At 38.1% G+C, this 15,519-nt stretch overlaps 1 protein-coding gene across 1 annotated transcript in view; it reads right to left on the bottom strand.

Moving 5' to 3' along the window:
* Window positions 1-15,519, bottom strand: part of GPR176 (G protein-coupled receptor 176) — a 115,275-nt gene that overhangs the window by 14,667 nt on the left and 85,089 nt on the right. The gene's annotated exons all lie outside the window — the stretch shown is intronic.

Raw genomic sequence — 15,519 nt, 5'->3', positions numbered from 1 at the left:
CTTTTTCTCAAAAACATAAATAAAAATCAAAGACAAAAAATAGTTTAGCAATCTGGTAGAACAAAGATCAACCTCTTATGTTCTGAGGTCACTTTGGGAGCTCATTTTATGGCATTGTGATCCATGCTTATGACTATTGGGTTATTTTTATAGGTTGTTTAGAAGAATTATTGGTTATAAACCATATGCTATCTCATGTTTACCTTGCCCATTATCTCAGAATCCTAGGACTGGGAAGGATCCATGAAGCTCATTGAGTGTATCCTCTTGCCTCCATGCAGATATTTAATACCTAAATATAAATAGTTGTGTTTTACATCTAAACAGAAATAAATATAAATTTTAATACCTGAAGGTCTGTGCTATTCTTGTGGAGTAAAACTGGGGCCACCAGCACTTGAATGGGAAACAACCACCAGAAAAAAAAAAATCACATTTTCTAGCAGGAGAGATTCCATTAACTGACAATTGACAGTACCAGACGTATAATCTGGGTTTAGATGAGTGATGGCAGACCTCTTCACTTTCAACAAAGAAAGTATTAATTCCTGACTATAAAAATGGTCATTAAAAGATCAATTTATAATGTGAATATTAGAGCTAAAACTCTGGCCAGATACACTCAGAGTTCTCAAAGCCCCTTGAAAGACAACATTAAGGCTCTAATATTTTGATGGATTCATGATCTCAACAATGCATAGATTCTCAAACCTGTAGGCTTTCCTACAGGTTTGTTTTGGTTTTGCCTTGTTATATTCCATGGATACCAGTACAATACTCAAACCATGTTATCTATTTTATCCTTGATCCTTCTATATGTGTCCAAACTTTTTTAATCATACCTTTCTTTGATAATATTCCTTATGCTTTTTCCTACACATAGATTATTACTGGAAATGTGCTACATGGACAGGAAGGGGAGAAGGAAGGAGGGAGATAATTTGGAAATCAATTTTTTTAAATGAATGTTAAAAATTGTTTTTACATGTAACTGGAAAAAATAAAACATTTTTAATTTTAAAAAAAGAAACCTGCCACATGGGCATTCTGCTGTCTTTCACCTTCACCTACTGAAAAGATATAATATTTCCTGACTCCATGACTGCTCTGTAGAGAGTCCATGTTTATGGGAAATGAGTGAATAAAAGTTACTCATCAGAAATCCTTCACTGGGTAAGCCTGGACTCTATCCAGCTGATGGTACAATGAAATTAAAGCATTAATAAAACATTTTTTCATAGAATCAGGAGTATGCTGGAGCCAACTCTAATGGGCTTATGAGAGTCAATTATTAAATTTTCAGTATGAGCATTTACATATTGAAAATAAGCAATCACAAACCAGGACTTAGTTTATTGTTTTGTTGGTTGTCTAGACTTAAGAAAGTGTTGGTAATGCAAATTAAATGTAAAACTGTGGTGTATATACATTTGTTTCAGGGTCTGGTTGATCAGAAGCACCCCTGTTGCTCTAGAAACATTGTTTGAACTCAGCAGGAATACAGTAGAAGGCTCAGAGAATGAAGTCAGCAGTAGCCTGGAGGCCTAGTAAGTATAAGCTAATAATAATAATATTGACTGGCATTATATAGCACCTTAAGGTTTGCAAAGTGCTTCATATCCATTAACTCTTTTTTTTTTTTGGCTAGGCAGTGGAGTTAAGTGACTTGCCCAGGGTCACACAGCTAGTAAATGTTATGTGTCTGAGGCCAGATTTGAACTCAGATACTCCTGAATGCAGGGCTGGTGTGCCACCTAACTGCCCACTATATCCATTAACTCTCGAGCATATATGTCCCTAAATTTACATTTTGACAAAAGGTTTATGTATACCACATATCATTCCTTCATATATATAATACATATAAACATTAAAATGATATATTAAAATAAATATTATACTGCACAAAAATGTTGTAGATGCTATACAGTTAGCAATGTGTAGATGCTATATAGCTAAGTGGCATAGAAAATAGAGCACTTGACCTGGAGTCAGGAAGAATTGAGTTCAAATCCAGCCTCAGACACTTACCAACTGTGTGACCCTGAGTTAGTCACAACCTTTGTCTGTCTCATTTCCTGACATACAATATGAGGTTAATAATAACACCTACTACCCAAGGTTATCATGAAGATAAAGTGATATAATATTTGTAATTTGCAATTCTTTCGCTGTTGTTGTTAGTCATTTTCAGTTGTGTCAGACTTTGTGACCCCATTTAGGGTATTCTTGGCAAAGATACTGGAGTGGATTGCCATTTCCTTCTCCAGCTCATTTTACAGATGAGAAAACTGAGGCAAACAAGGTTAAGTGACTTGCCCAGGCTCACACAGCTAGTAAGTGCCTGAGGCTGAATTTGAACTCAGGTCTTCCTGACTCCAAGCTGACCATTCTATCCACTGTGCCACGTAGCCGCCCATTGCAACATTTACAGAGCAATAAAAGTGATAACTATTATTGCTATTATTGTAAGTATTAATCATAAGAATAGATGACAGTTATCTTCAAGGCTTGCAAAGCATTTTACAAGTATGATTTAATTTGGTCTTCGCAGCAAGGTAAGCACCAATCAATCAAGGTAAGCACTTATCAATATTATCTCCATTTTATAAATGAAGAAACTGAGGCTGAGGGTGGTAAAGTGACTTGCCTGTGGTGACACAGCTAATAAGTATCTGGGGTGTGATTCAAACCCAAGTCTTCCTGATTCCAACTATAGCACTCTATTTGATATGTCAAGCTGCCTCTCAAACATAATAAAAACTCACAATCTCTGAAGAATCCAAATTTCAGAGACCCAAAGGGCAATGGAGAGACATGAGGCAGGCATTAGTAGACTGTAACATTAACAACAATGCAAGAGAGCATGTAAAAAATACCACCCAGGAATTGTATGCTCAGCAAAGAAGGTGAGCTGGTCATGAAGCAAGAGCAAGGCATAAAGATGTACAGCCCGAGAAGGGTGCCAGTGCTTCAGGTAGATCCTTATTCAAGGGTGGATGGGAGATTATGGACATGAATTGCAGGAAATTGTATGTTATTGAAGGAACATGGAGGAGGTTCCCACATGACTCATACAACTGAAGTAATAAAATATGGAACTACCCAAACACATGTGGTACTAATCACTCTTTTTTGGTTTGAGACCTTGATCTTTATCCCACATCAAGGCTATAAATTTAGAAAAATGGAAATCAGAGAAAAGTGGCTACTAGACACCTCATGAAAGAGTACACTAACATCCCTAAACAAATCCATTGGTCCAGTGGACATTAAGCACAATTTGGTGTCTATGCTATGAGATACCCAGCTACCAGCAAAGTCAAAGGTACCATTTTTTAAAGTTACCATTCTTTTCTTTAAAAAATTATAAATCAAAGTGTAAGCTGAATGGAGTTATTATTAATTCCCCCCTCTTTTTTCACATATATGTTCAGTTTCTGGAAACATCACGTATCGGCGGACTCAGTCAATTTTTAGTCATTCAAAATATCTTGTGTCAGTTTTTCAGCAGTTTGTAGACATTACAGATTGTAAAAGGGTGCCAGAGTAAATCAAAAACCACCAGGAGACAAGAAAATTAGAAAAAGTAATCCATGGCCTTGGCATAGTTTCATTAAGAGGAAAAAAAGTAAATCCTAACATAATGATGATGACTGCCCAACAGTATTTAAATTCAATTAGCCTAACAAGCTGTAAACATTAGCAGATGACCTGCATCCTTCTGTTGAGAATACATTGGACTTTTAGTGAAACAAATGTCTAATTTAGTTGAATTTCCTTTTTTAAAAAAGCACATTAAACAACATTATATGACCAAAGATGCATTTATAATACTACAATCATAATTATAATTATATTTTATATAAACATCTAATCTCCAACATCTTCCCAAGTGGTGAACCAGCAACAGGCCATGTAAATTTAGGTTCACAAAATGAAATAAATTAAGCAAATCTATAAGAAAGTAGTGTGTAAGGTATTAAGAATCTGAATTTACATAGAAATTAAAAAAAATTATTGATATTTACATAGCTCTTTGAAGTTTGCAATGTGTTTTCCCATTCTAGTCTCACAATAATCTTATGAAGTAATACGATTTATAAATATCTATTTTCAAGTTGTGAAAGTTTTTTTTTTTTCCTTCCTCAGAAGGAAACTCAGGATTGGAAAGTTAAAGTCACCCATCATTGAATATAGGAAATGTCAGAGATGGGATTTGAACTCATGTCTTCCACACTCTAGAAGAGGAAGAGATGAGCTGAGGATTACCATAAAGTCAGATTATCAGAGAAGCAACCCAGTGGATCCATTTGTCCAGTAGAGACATTATACCCAGTGAAGTGTTAGTATAGCAGTGTGGACCAGTTCAGTTTAGTAGTGGGAGAATTTGTTCATACAGAAACTGTGCACATCACAGAATTTTTTATGAGCAATTCCTGAGACAGAAAGAGACTATGAGTTCTACAAGTGTTTCTCTGGACTCATGTATTCTTTTTTTGTATATTTTAATACCTTCAGACTTTAAGTGTGTGCCCATTTTCCCCCACAGACAACTATGTGAATTGACGGGACAATTCAATCCAGCTTTGTGAGTGAATATTTGTAAATATTAGATATTTCCTTTGTACTTTCAATAACTCTTTTGTTTAAAGTAAGTTATTAGTGGTTGTTTTGTTTCTTGGAAAATACACCAGTAGGGACTTGTGAGCTACAATATTAGAGGGAATAGTCACCCACCAGTTATCACCAGGAACCTGAGAGTAGTGAGTTGTAGCACCTGCCTTCCACCTTGGAAAAATTTCCATTGTGGAGACAAATCAAGAGAAAATGAGAGAGAGAAAGAGAGACAGACAGACAGACAGAGACAGAGAGAGACAGAGAACAAAGGAGGAGGAGAGAAGGATAAACAGAAGAAGATAGAATGAAGGGAAATACATAGTTAGTAATCATAACTGTGAATGCAAATGGAGTGAGCTCACCCATAAAACAGAAGTAAATTGCAGAATGGATTGGAAACCAAAATTCAACAATATGGTGATTACAAGAAATACACTTGAAATAGAATGACACATACAGAGAGCTAAAATAAGAGGAACAGAATCTATTATGCTTCAGCTGAAGCAAAAAAGGTAGGGGCAGCAATCATGATCTCACACAAAGCAAAAGCAAAAACAGACCTAATTAAAAGAGATAATTAGGAAACTACATTTTGATAAAAGGTACTATATACAATGAAATAATATCAACAAAATGTACAGCAAGTTTCTCTGATAAAGGCATCTTTTCTCAAATATATAGGAAAATGAGTTTTCAAAAGAAGACATCAAAGCTGTCTATAGTCATATGAAAAAATGCTCTAAACCACTATTGATTAGAAAAATGCCAATTAAAATAACTCTGAGGTACCACTTCACATCTATCAGAAATGACAAATGCTAGAAGGGATGAGGGAAAATTGCTACTCTAATGAATTGTTGGTGGAGTTGTGAATTTGTCCAACCATTCTAGAGAATAATTTGCAACTATGTCTAAAAGGCTATAAAACTGTGCATACCCTTTGACCCAGAAATACTACCACTACTAGGTCTATACCCCAAAGAGATTTAAAAAAAAAGGAAGAAGACCTATATGTACAAAAATATTTATACCAACTCTTTTTTGTTGTGGCAAAGAATTGGAAATTAAAGGAATTGTCTCAACAAGTTGTGACATATGATTGTGATGGAATACTATTGTGCCAGACGCTGTGCTGAGTACTTTACAAATATTATTACTTTTGCTACTTACAACAACCCTGGGGGGTAGGCTATTATTCTCATTTTATAGTTGAAGAAACTGAGGCAAACAGTAGTTAAGTGATTTGCCCAGGGTCACAAAGTGTCAGAGGCTAGATTTGAACCCCCTCACTTTATAAATGAGGAAACTGAGGCAAAATCAGATCAGACCCTTCCTTCCCACCACAGTAGACCTGTCACAGAATCCTGATGGAAAGAAGTAAACCTAGGAAACTGAGTTGAAAAACATGTTTTCTTCTGTATCCCTAAATCCATTTCTTATGTAGAAACCCTCAAAGGCATGCCACTTCACAGAAACAAGGAAAAGGAGAGCACCTTGGGGGGAAAAGTACAAGAATTGCTCTTGGGGGGTTCAAAAGGACGAAATTGATTTCATAGAAGCTCTATACGGACACTTTCATTGAAAAATGGCTTTAAAGTTCACACATCAAAAGAAAACACATCCATTGGATTTTTTTCTATTTCCAAAAGGTATTCTGTCTTGTTCTCATTTTTTTTAACTGCCCCAGACTCTTTGATTGTTTCAATTGTGCTATCCAGCTACTTAGATGGTAGCTAACTTCATAGGCGGTGTGGTCTCTGACCCCTCTAGTATTTTATGAAGAATAGCCACTACTGGGAGGTGGGAGAGGAGAGGGGGGAGAAGGAGTCTGGTCTTGGGAGGATAGCAAATGAATGAGATTTTTCAGTGGAATTCTTTTATTTTGTTTTGGTTTTCTCTAAATCAGAAAACCTGGGGTCACATTTTGAATGAATGAAGTGACAATTTGCTGTAGTCAGTGACTGAATTATCTAACACCTGGCTAAATCAATCAAAACAGATCACCATTAGGCCTGAAAATTGTGTTATTTTTGGTACTACTGATTTGAATCCCAGGATCTGATGAAAATAAAGAAGCGTTGAATTAGGCAGAAATTGGATTAACAGGAAGAAGCTGTATATTCATTTCTTTAAATTCACTGAATTTATGAATAATTACAAAAGAAGGAAAGCATTTTATGAAATCTATATCCCCATGCCTGTCTTGCATATAGTATTTTGAGAATAATTATTCTCTTTTGAATGTTGCAGTTTATATGAAAATTTAACAAGATACATGTTTGTAGGACACCATTACAGAGATGGAGAGAATAAACAGTTTAATAAGGCCCCAGTGAGGCTGAATGAAGAGTTTTTAATGAGAATAAATTGAGAAGCTCTACTATAGTCAGTCAGTCATGAAACATTTATTAAGTGCCTATTACGTGCCAGGCACTCTACTAGGCACTGGAGAAGTAAGGCTACAATTTTATTGCATCTATCCAAACACATGACCCAGGAGATAATCCAAACTTTGGATACAGATTACCTTGATGACAACTCTGAGAGTCTATGATCCCCAAAGACACAGCAAACGAGATAATGAAACCAAAAATGAACCAACCCTACTTCCTTCTCCAGTTGCTACAAGCAACTAAAATCAGGCCTGACCCACTAAATGCTAATGCACAAAAGAGAAACCTTAGAAATGGACTTGGGAGTAATGAATGCCATACTTTAAGAGAATCAGAAGATAGAATCACTAATTTCCCTTCTATCACTGTAGGTCAGGGTTCTTAAAACCTGGGATACATGAACTTGCTTTCTAAATATTTTTATAACTACATAAGTGGTTTCCTTTGTAATCCTATGTATTTTATTTTATGCATTTCTGAGAAGGGGTCCATAGACTTCACCAGACTGCCAGAGGAATCTATGACACACAAAGATTAAGAACCCATGTCTTAGACTTTTTCCTCTTAAAAATGAGAAAGCCTACTCAGAAGTCAAAGGACTCTCAAAAAATAGCATGTCCCATTATTCAATCAATAAACATTTATTAAGTTCCCACTCTGTGCCAACCACACAGGGTTGAGGATACAAAAAGAGGCAAAAGACAGCCCCTGCCTTCAATGGCTTTACAACCTCATGAGGGAAGGCAACATGCTAACAAAGCAAAGCTACATATATAGGATAAATTGGAGATAATTAACAGAGGGAAGGCATGGGAATTAAGAGGAGTTGGGAAGGTGTGAGGGATTGTCTGATGTTGGCTACGTGCCATGTGGGGGTTGTGGCAAGATGGGGCAGGGACAAGATATTAGGAAGTAACCGGAGCTTACGCTCCTGAGGCAGGGGGCTGTGCCATGTGGAGTTGTGATGAACTGGGGTAGGAACAGGATACGGGGAAGTAGCCGGAGCATGTGCTCCTGAGGGGGCTGTGCCATGTGGGAGTGGGACGGCAGAGAACGAGCTCCCTTTGTCTAGTACTCTCCCTAGGTGCAGCGCTAACCCCAGACGTCTCCTTCCAGTATCCGGGCCTAGCTTCCTTCGTCACGTCCTCTCCTTTGGTGAAGTGCTAACCCCAGACATCCCCTTCCGGTATCTGATCCTACAATCACTCACTGGTAAGCGGGCGGAGGAGGAGGGGCTAGGAAGGTATATAGGGGTGGTAGGGGTCGGAGCTCGCTGTCTCTTGCTCTTGCTTTCCTGCTTGGCCTTGCTGTGATGGCCTCTGAATAAAGTTCGTGTGCTTGCACCTCCCGATCGTCTCGTCTCTGTGTTTATCCGGGTGGGCTCCAAAGACTGGTAAGTATGACCTTGGCAGCCTGCTCCTGTCAGGAGGAGAGTGCACAGCGCGACCGGCACAGGAAGGCTTCTGTAGAAGATATTATTTTAGTCGGAATTTAAAGCAAACCAGGAAGGTCAGTAGGCAAGGTAGATGAGGGAGAGCATTCCAGGCATGGGGGACTGCCAAAGAAAATCTACATATAATTTTTTGGCCTTTCCCTTCTATTATATACCCAGTTTAAATATAGCCCCAGAGAGCATCTATCTGTCGCAAAAAGATAGGCTGTTGAAGTTGCAGAAATGACATTTTATAGTGAGGATTATAAACTATAGGATTCTCTGCTTGCTGATTTGACTCATTTTGACATTAAGCAATTCCTGAGAAGTCCTATTTCTTAGTCTTCATGCTTAAGATAAAGCAAGAAAAGGATGACGTTTGAAAGAGTGGCAGATCAATTCTTTTAATTGAGCTGGTTCTATCCTCCCTTGTCTGGTCAGATGCAAATCACTCCAGAATGTTCTGTCCACATTCCATCCTCTTCCACTGCTAGTCTGCTCCTTCCAGTCAATGCAAGCAGTTGTAGATAGTAGGGGAGAAGCTGGGATCAGGAGATCTGGGCCCACACTGGGAGGGCAATATAGATGAGATGATAGTATCCTCTTATAGTCAAAATGTATCTGGAATATTGCTTCTGTCCCAGAACCACATTTAAGGAGGTATATTGACAAACTGAAGGGAAATTAAGATAGTAAGGGGCTTAAAGATCATCTCATAACCCACTTGAAGGAACTAGAAATGTTCAGCCTGGAGAAGGCTTAAAGTAGACAGGATAGCTACCTTAAAGCATCTGAAAGGCTACCAAATGGAAGGGAAAATAGACCTGTTTTGCTTACTCAGAAGACAAAACCAGGAACAACAGAGAGAAATTGCAGGTAGTAATAATAACAACAACAATAACAATGATAATGATAATAATAATAACCAGCCTTTATATAACATTTTAATGTTTGTAAAGCATTTTACAAATATTTTTCTATTTTATCCTCACACAATCCTGAGAGGTAGATGCTATTGTTATCCCCATTTTACAGATGAGAAAACTGAGACAGGTTAAGTGGCCAGGACTGTGTGACCCTGGGCAAGCAATCATCAAGCAGAGGCCAAATGCCCATGTGTAATTGGGATTCCTGTTCAGGTATGAGACAGACCAGACCACCCTTCCAACTAATATTCTGTGATCCTATGAGCAGATCTAAATAAGAATAGCCTGGAAATGGAATGGGGCCCAGAAATGGGCAGATTCAGGGATCTGAAACTAGGTAAGCAAATAAATGAAGACCCCCTAGAAGTAAGCAAGAATTAGCAAAAACAAAAAGAAGAAGAGCAAACAACTCATAAAAAGCTAGTTAGACAAGAACCAATGAGATGCAGATGATGAAGGACTGAACAAGGTGGGACAGCCGAAGTTCTGACAAATGGACGGAAGCCGCCTAACACAATGTAACAGAAGGAGCCAAGCAGAAAAGAGCGAGTGAGAGAGACACCAGAAACCTGGAAACACCTTAAATGTCACATCTTTCTCCCCAGACCTGGTGCTCTTCCAACAAGCCACTGCTGAAGCAGGAACTAAGGGGCTAGCCCAGGAGCTGCAGGTGGAGATATGGAATTGGAGGTACTTGGTGAAGTGATAGGTGTGTAGGTCAGGAGAAACACATGCTTCCAGCAGACGGACCCTGACTCTTCCCTTTCTCTCACTTCCTCTCCCCTGCATGGCAGCAGAGGGGCACTAAAGAGAAGAGGGCATGGTTGGGAAAGGGATGGTAGAGAGAACAATTCTAATTCCTTTCCAGGCAATAAACAACTGTTTATTTGTGCTCTCATCAATGGTAACTCCTAGGAGTACTACTAATACTACTACTACTACTACTACCACTACTACTACTACTACTATTACTATTATCATTATTATTATTATTACTACTACTACTAACTAACAATAATACCATTTATATAGTACCTACTATGTGCCGGGCATTATGCTAAGCACTTTATAAATATTATCTCATTTAATCCTCACAACACTGTGTGACCCTAGGCAAGTCACTTAACCCCATTGCCTAATCAAAAAAGAAAAAAAAAGAAAAGAAAAAAAGTCCTCACAACAACCTTGAGAAAGGCAAAACCAATTATTGCCCTCCAGAAGTTTACATTTTATTGGGGGACAAAACACATAAATATCTAGGTACATACAAAACACAGATGGAAAGTAGTCTTTGAGAGGAAGGTGCTAGCAGATAGGGTGACTAGGAAAGGCCTCTTGCAGAAGGTGGTGTTTTCAAGAAAACTAAGAGGTACAGGTGAGGAGGGAGAGAATTTGAGGCCAGACAGTCAGTACAAAAGACACAGTGACAGATCCTTTAACCCCCATGAGTCCTACCTAGAACCTCAATTCCCAGTGACTCTGTATTTGTAAAAGCAGGGGGTCCACATGTCCACTTTCACATTGCTATTGTCAAGTACTAGACTCACGGTGTCTTAACATTATACCTTGTTTTAAGATCCTATGATGCATCATTAAGATTAGGGTCAGAATAATGCTGATGTACAGACAAGGTGCCTTTCCTCAACCTTTCAGATGTTTCAGGATTACTCTTCTGCTTCCAATTCATATGTTTCTCTCTCTTTTATTAGTTGATTTTAATAATATGGTGCCAAGAAAACCTCAAATGGAGTCACAAAGAATTAGACATGACTGAAAAAGGACTGAAATTTTTCCCCATTAAAAATAAGTCAACATGAAACATAATTAGTCTATGAGAACAACAGGATCGATGAATGGATATGACCTATTATTCTGGTGTTGTACACAAGAGGCAGGGGAATCATTTTCTATTCCTTGAGATATTGATTTTTCACTTTGTAGGCTTGTAAATTACTGGGCTTCACTGATGCAATTGATTGTGCTGATTCCATGTGTGGGAGGTAAATGAGATAATAAGAAAAAAATATTTTCAACTCTCACAATACCACAATTTCCATAAACCTCCACTTTTGTTTTGTTTTTTAATTGTTAACAAAAGCAAGTTTACTTGGCCTTATTATGGAAAGAATACAGCACTTAACTGGGAAGATGAGGGCATAGTGTGGTATCTCAACATAAGCCAAATATGAAGAGCTTGGACTCTATGGGGATGGGGGGAGGGGAGGGAAGGAAGAGGAAGGAGTAAAATCCTTGGGTGACTGGGAAACAACATCAAAGGCAGCTTAAGGCCACCAGAAAGCTACAGCAGGAGAGACTGAAACAGGAGCCTAATTTTAGCCTTTCCTTTGACAAAAAAAACCAGCCTAATGGACATTACCTAAATCTTGTCGAACTCCGATGTTTTGAATGAAGTCATCACAAAGAACAAATCAGCAACCAGCAGACTGTAAGTGGTACCACTGTTATAATTTATGCATTTATTTTTCTAGTAAAGACCTCTAAAATATTTGAAGGGAAGTTGGATTGATTGAGAGCACAAATTATTCATAAAATCACAAACATAAAAGGAACTCAAGAGTGGTCATATAAACGATCCTCACAAGACTATTGTGAATAAAGCAACTTGTAAAATGTAAAGTGTGGGGGCAGCTAGGTGGCGCAGTGGATAGAGCACCAACCCTGGAGTCTAGACGACCTGAGTTCAAATGTGGCCTCAGACACTTGACACTTACTAGCTGTGTGACCCTGGGCAAGTCACTTAACCCCATTGCCTACCCAAAAAAAAAATGTAAAGTGTGCTATTATCATCATCATCATTATTATCGACTTAACACCCTCATAATGTCTCTCAACCTGTTTCCCCATCTGTAAAATAGGGGAAATAATAGTACCAAGAAAATCAGTCATGCATTTTTTACACAATCTTCCTTTTATCATATCACTTTCTAGGCACAGAATATCGTTCCAGTGTTTGGATCTCAGTGAATATCATCCAAGAAATGACCCTCAGAGGCTTGAGTACTAATGAGGTTTCTCTCTCTTATCCTTTTTGTCCAGGTTAGATGATCCCAATCTCTATAAACATTCTCCCTAAGTCTGGCTTTCTTGTTATTGTTGAGTTGCGTCTGACTTTTCATGACCTTTGGATACCAATACTGTCCACAGGTTTTTCTTAGCAGAAAATACTGGAATGGTTTGCCACTTAAAACTTCTTCAGTAGATTAAGGCAATCAGAGGTTAAGTGACTTGCCCAGGGTCACACAGCTAGTAAATGTCTGAGGCTGGATTTGAACTCAGGTCTTCCTGACTCCAGGCCCAGTGATCTATCCACTGAGCCAGCAGGCAACTTCAAAGTCCTGTTTTACAGTTATTTAATCATAGTCTTTGCTTTTTTCCCTATATTCTCTGTGATATAATGACCAACAAAAAAATAAATGATAGCCCATAAAATTTTACTAGCTTGACTTCTTCCCTTGGTAGGTAATAAAATAAATGACATAAAAATACCTCACTACTCAACTGGCAAAATTAGTATTCACTCTAATTGATTGGGTGTTTGTGAGAGTAATAAAAGCTAAACATATCCATTTGTGATTTATTTTTCTTCTTTATTTGTATATCTACCTTGAAAAGCCATAATCTGAATCTGCTCCTCAGACTTGATTTGTATATTTGGCCAGCTCCCATACCCATTTAGCCCAGGGTTATTTTTCTTTTTTATTTGTATATTTACCTTAAAAAACCATAGTCTATTTGAGTCTGTTCCTCAGACTTGATTTGTGTATTTGGCCAAATTCCCTACAAGAGGAAGGTATTAACAGGTATAACAATAGCTTTATAAATTGCTTTAAGGTTTGCAAAGCACTTTACATATGCTATCTCATTTGACCCTTACAACAGCCCTGTGAGGTAGGTAGTATTATTTTCCCCATTTTTGCAGATGAGAAACTGAGTCTAAGAGAGGTTAAGTGACTTACTCAAGGATCATAGAATCATAGATTATGCTGGAAACAACTTTAAAGACCATCATACCCAATGTCCTCATTATGCATTTTACAGATGAGGAAAATGAAGCACAGAGAAGTTGTAGCTTCTCCAGGACCACACAACTAGTAAGCATCTGAGGTATGATTTGAACTCAGGTGTTCCTGACATTAAGTCCAGGATTCTTACTACCTAGCTGCCTCAAAGGAATCTCAAACCATTGACAAGTCCCCTATATAAACTAAGTTTAGATACTGCAAACCCCTTGAGATGCATCTTTAAAGAGAATGGCAGTAATAGTTTACATTATAACCTATATCAAATTGCTTGCCTTCTCAATGGGGGATAGGGGAGGAGGAAAAGGGAGGGAGGAAGAGAATTTGGAACTCAAAAATTTTTTAAAACAAATGTTACAAATTGTTTTTACATATGATTGGGGATAAAATAAATATTAAATAAAAAACAAACACTATACAGCAAGTTTACTATTTCACATGCAAATCTTTTCCATTCTTTCTATACATAGTCATGTTTGTTGATGATTAATGTCATAATAAAAGAAAAAAATAAAAATGCCCAACAAAAAAATAAATAAATGATAGTTTTCATTAACTTAGCACTCCAAGGTAAAAAATGGATTTTATAAACATCATCTCCTATGTCCCTTGCAACAGCCTCATGAAGTATTATCCTCATTTTAGTATCATCTTTGTTTTACAGATGAGGAAACTGAGGCTCAGAGAGGTTAGTTACTCAATGTTGTGAGAGATGATCTCTCGGAAGTGAAGCCTCCTCAAAGGGTTAACAGTTCTCACAAAGGGCAGCAATTAGGGGATCACTGGTCCTTTGGAGAGAGATAAGGTCAGAAGCCAGATAGTAAGAAGAGTGGGAGGAGAGAAATTGGAGGCACCTGTTGTAGATGGCCTTCTAATTGTATTGTTGAAACACACTCCCTTCTGACCTTGTAAAAACCCCCTCAGACCCTGTTTTTAAGCATGTAGCAGAAAGAATAGAATAGCCCTACCCCCCCAACCTAAATTGCAAGACTTCTCACCTTTTCTTGTCTCCGGGCAAACTTGTGCACCACCTTTGTTCTCTGTTGCTGGGGAAGATTTCTGTGAATAGATTGTGCCCCCTGAAACCCAGCCAATGGGAAAAGGGGAAGGGGGTTTTGGGAAGACGAACTCGAGTTAGGATATCAATAAGCCTTGCTTTCTATAACCAACTCATACTTGTACTCCCTGACCGGCGCCATTAGAGCAAGCTGAGGCGGTACCCTTTCTCACGAGAAAGCAATAAACTCCTTTCTGCTTTCAAGGTAACTAAGTCTTTGTTTTGAATTTGAGTAGTGGTCTCTGTCCCACACAAGGTCATATGTGGCAGATCTAGGACTCAGACCCAGCTCTTCTCACTTCAAGTTTCTTGTTCCTTCAAATTTACCACATAGCACTCAGAACTGGCAGAGAGACTTCAGAGTTCAATTAATCCAACTCATTTCTGAAAAAGGAAAACCCTCTATAGGATCCTTGATTGGCCATTTAACATTCACTTAAAATCTAGGGAGACAGGAAACATACTACCCGCCCAAGCAGTCCATTCCACTTTTTTTTGCTTTTTGATAAGGCAATCGGGGTTAAGTAACTTGCCAGGGTCACACAGCTAGTAAGTTTCAAGTGTCTGAGGTCGGATTTCAACTCAGGTCCTCCTGACTCCAAGGCTGGAGCTCTATCTACTGTGCCACCTAGCTGCCCATTCCACTTTTTAGACATCCGTATTTTTTAGAAAATTTTCCTTTATGAAGCACAAAGATCTACTTCTCTTCCATCCATTGCTCCTGGTTTCTGCCCTCTGGGGCCAAGCAAAATTATTCTAATCTTTTTTTTACATGACAATTCTTCAGATATCTAAAGATAGCTATCCTGTCCCCTTCCCCCTAAGACTTCTCTAGGTTAAGTAGCCCTAGATCCCACAAACCCCAATAACTAATAACCTACTCCCTCAGCCCTCACATAACATTTTGTTCAATTGTCTAATGCACTTACAATGAAATTTTATGTAGTATAGTTATCTTTGTTGGTGTCTTATTTTTCTAGATTATCATTTAATCTCAATGAGCCTTAGTTTTTTTCATCTGCAACAAGGTCGTCATGATAATGACGCCTAT

The sequence above is a fragment of the Vombatus ursinus genome, unplaced genomic scaffold, assembly GCF_900497805.2.
Source record: "Vombatus ursinus unplaced genomic scaffold, bare-nosed wombat genome assembly UNPS02014794.1, whole genome shotgun sequence".
Lineage (NCBI taxonomy): Eukaryota > Metazoa > Chordata > Mammalia > Diprotodontia > Vombatidae > Vombatus > Vombatus ursinus.
Note: the sequence above shows the minus strand (reverse complement) of the source record. Positions and strands in the feature narration are given on the sequence as shown.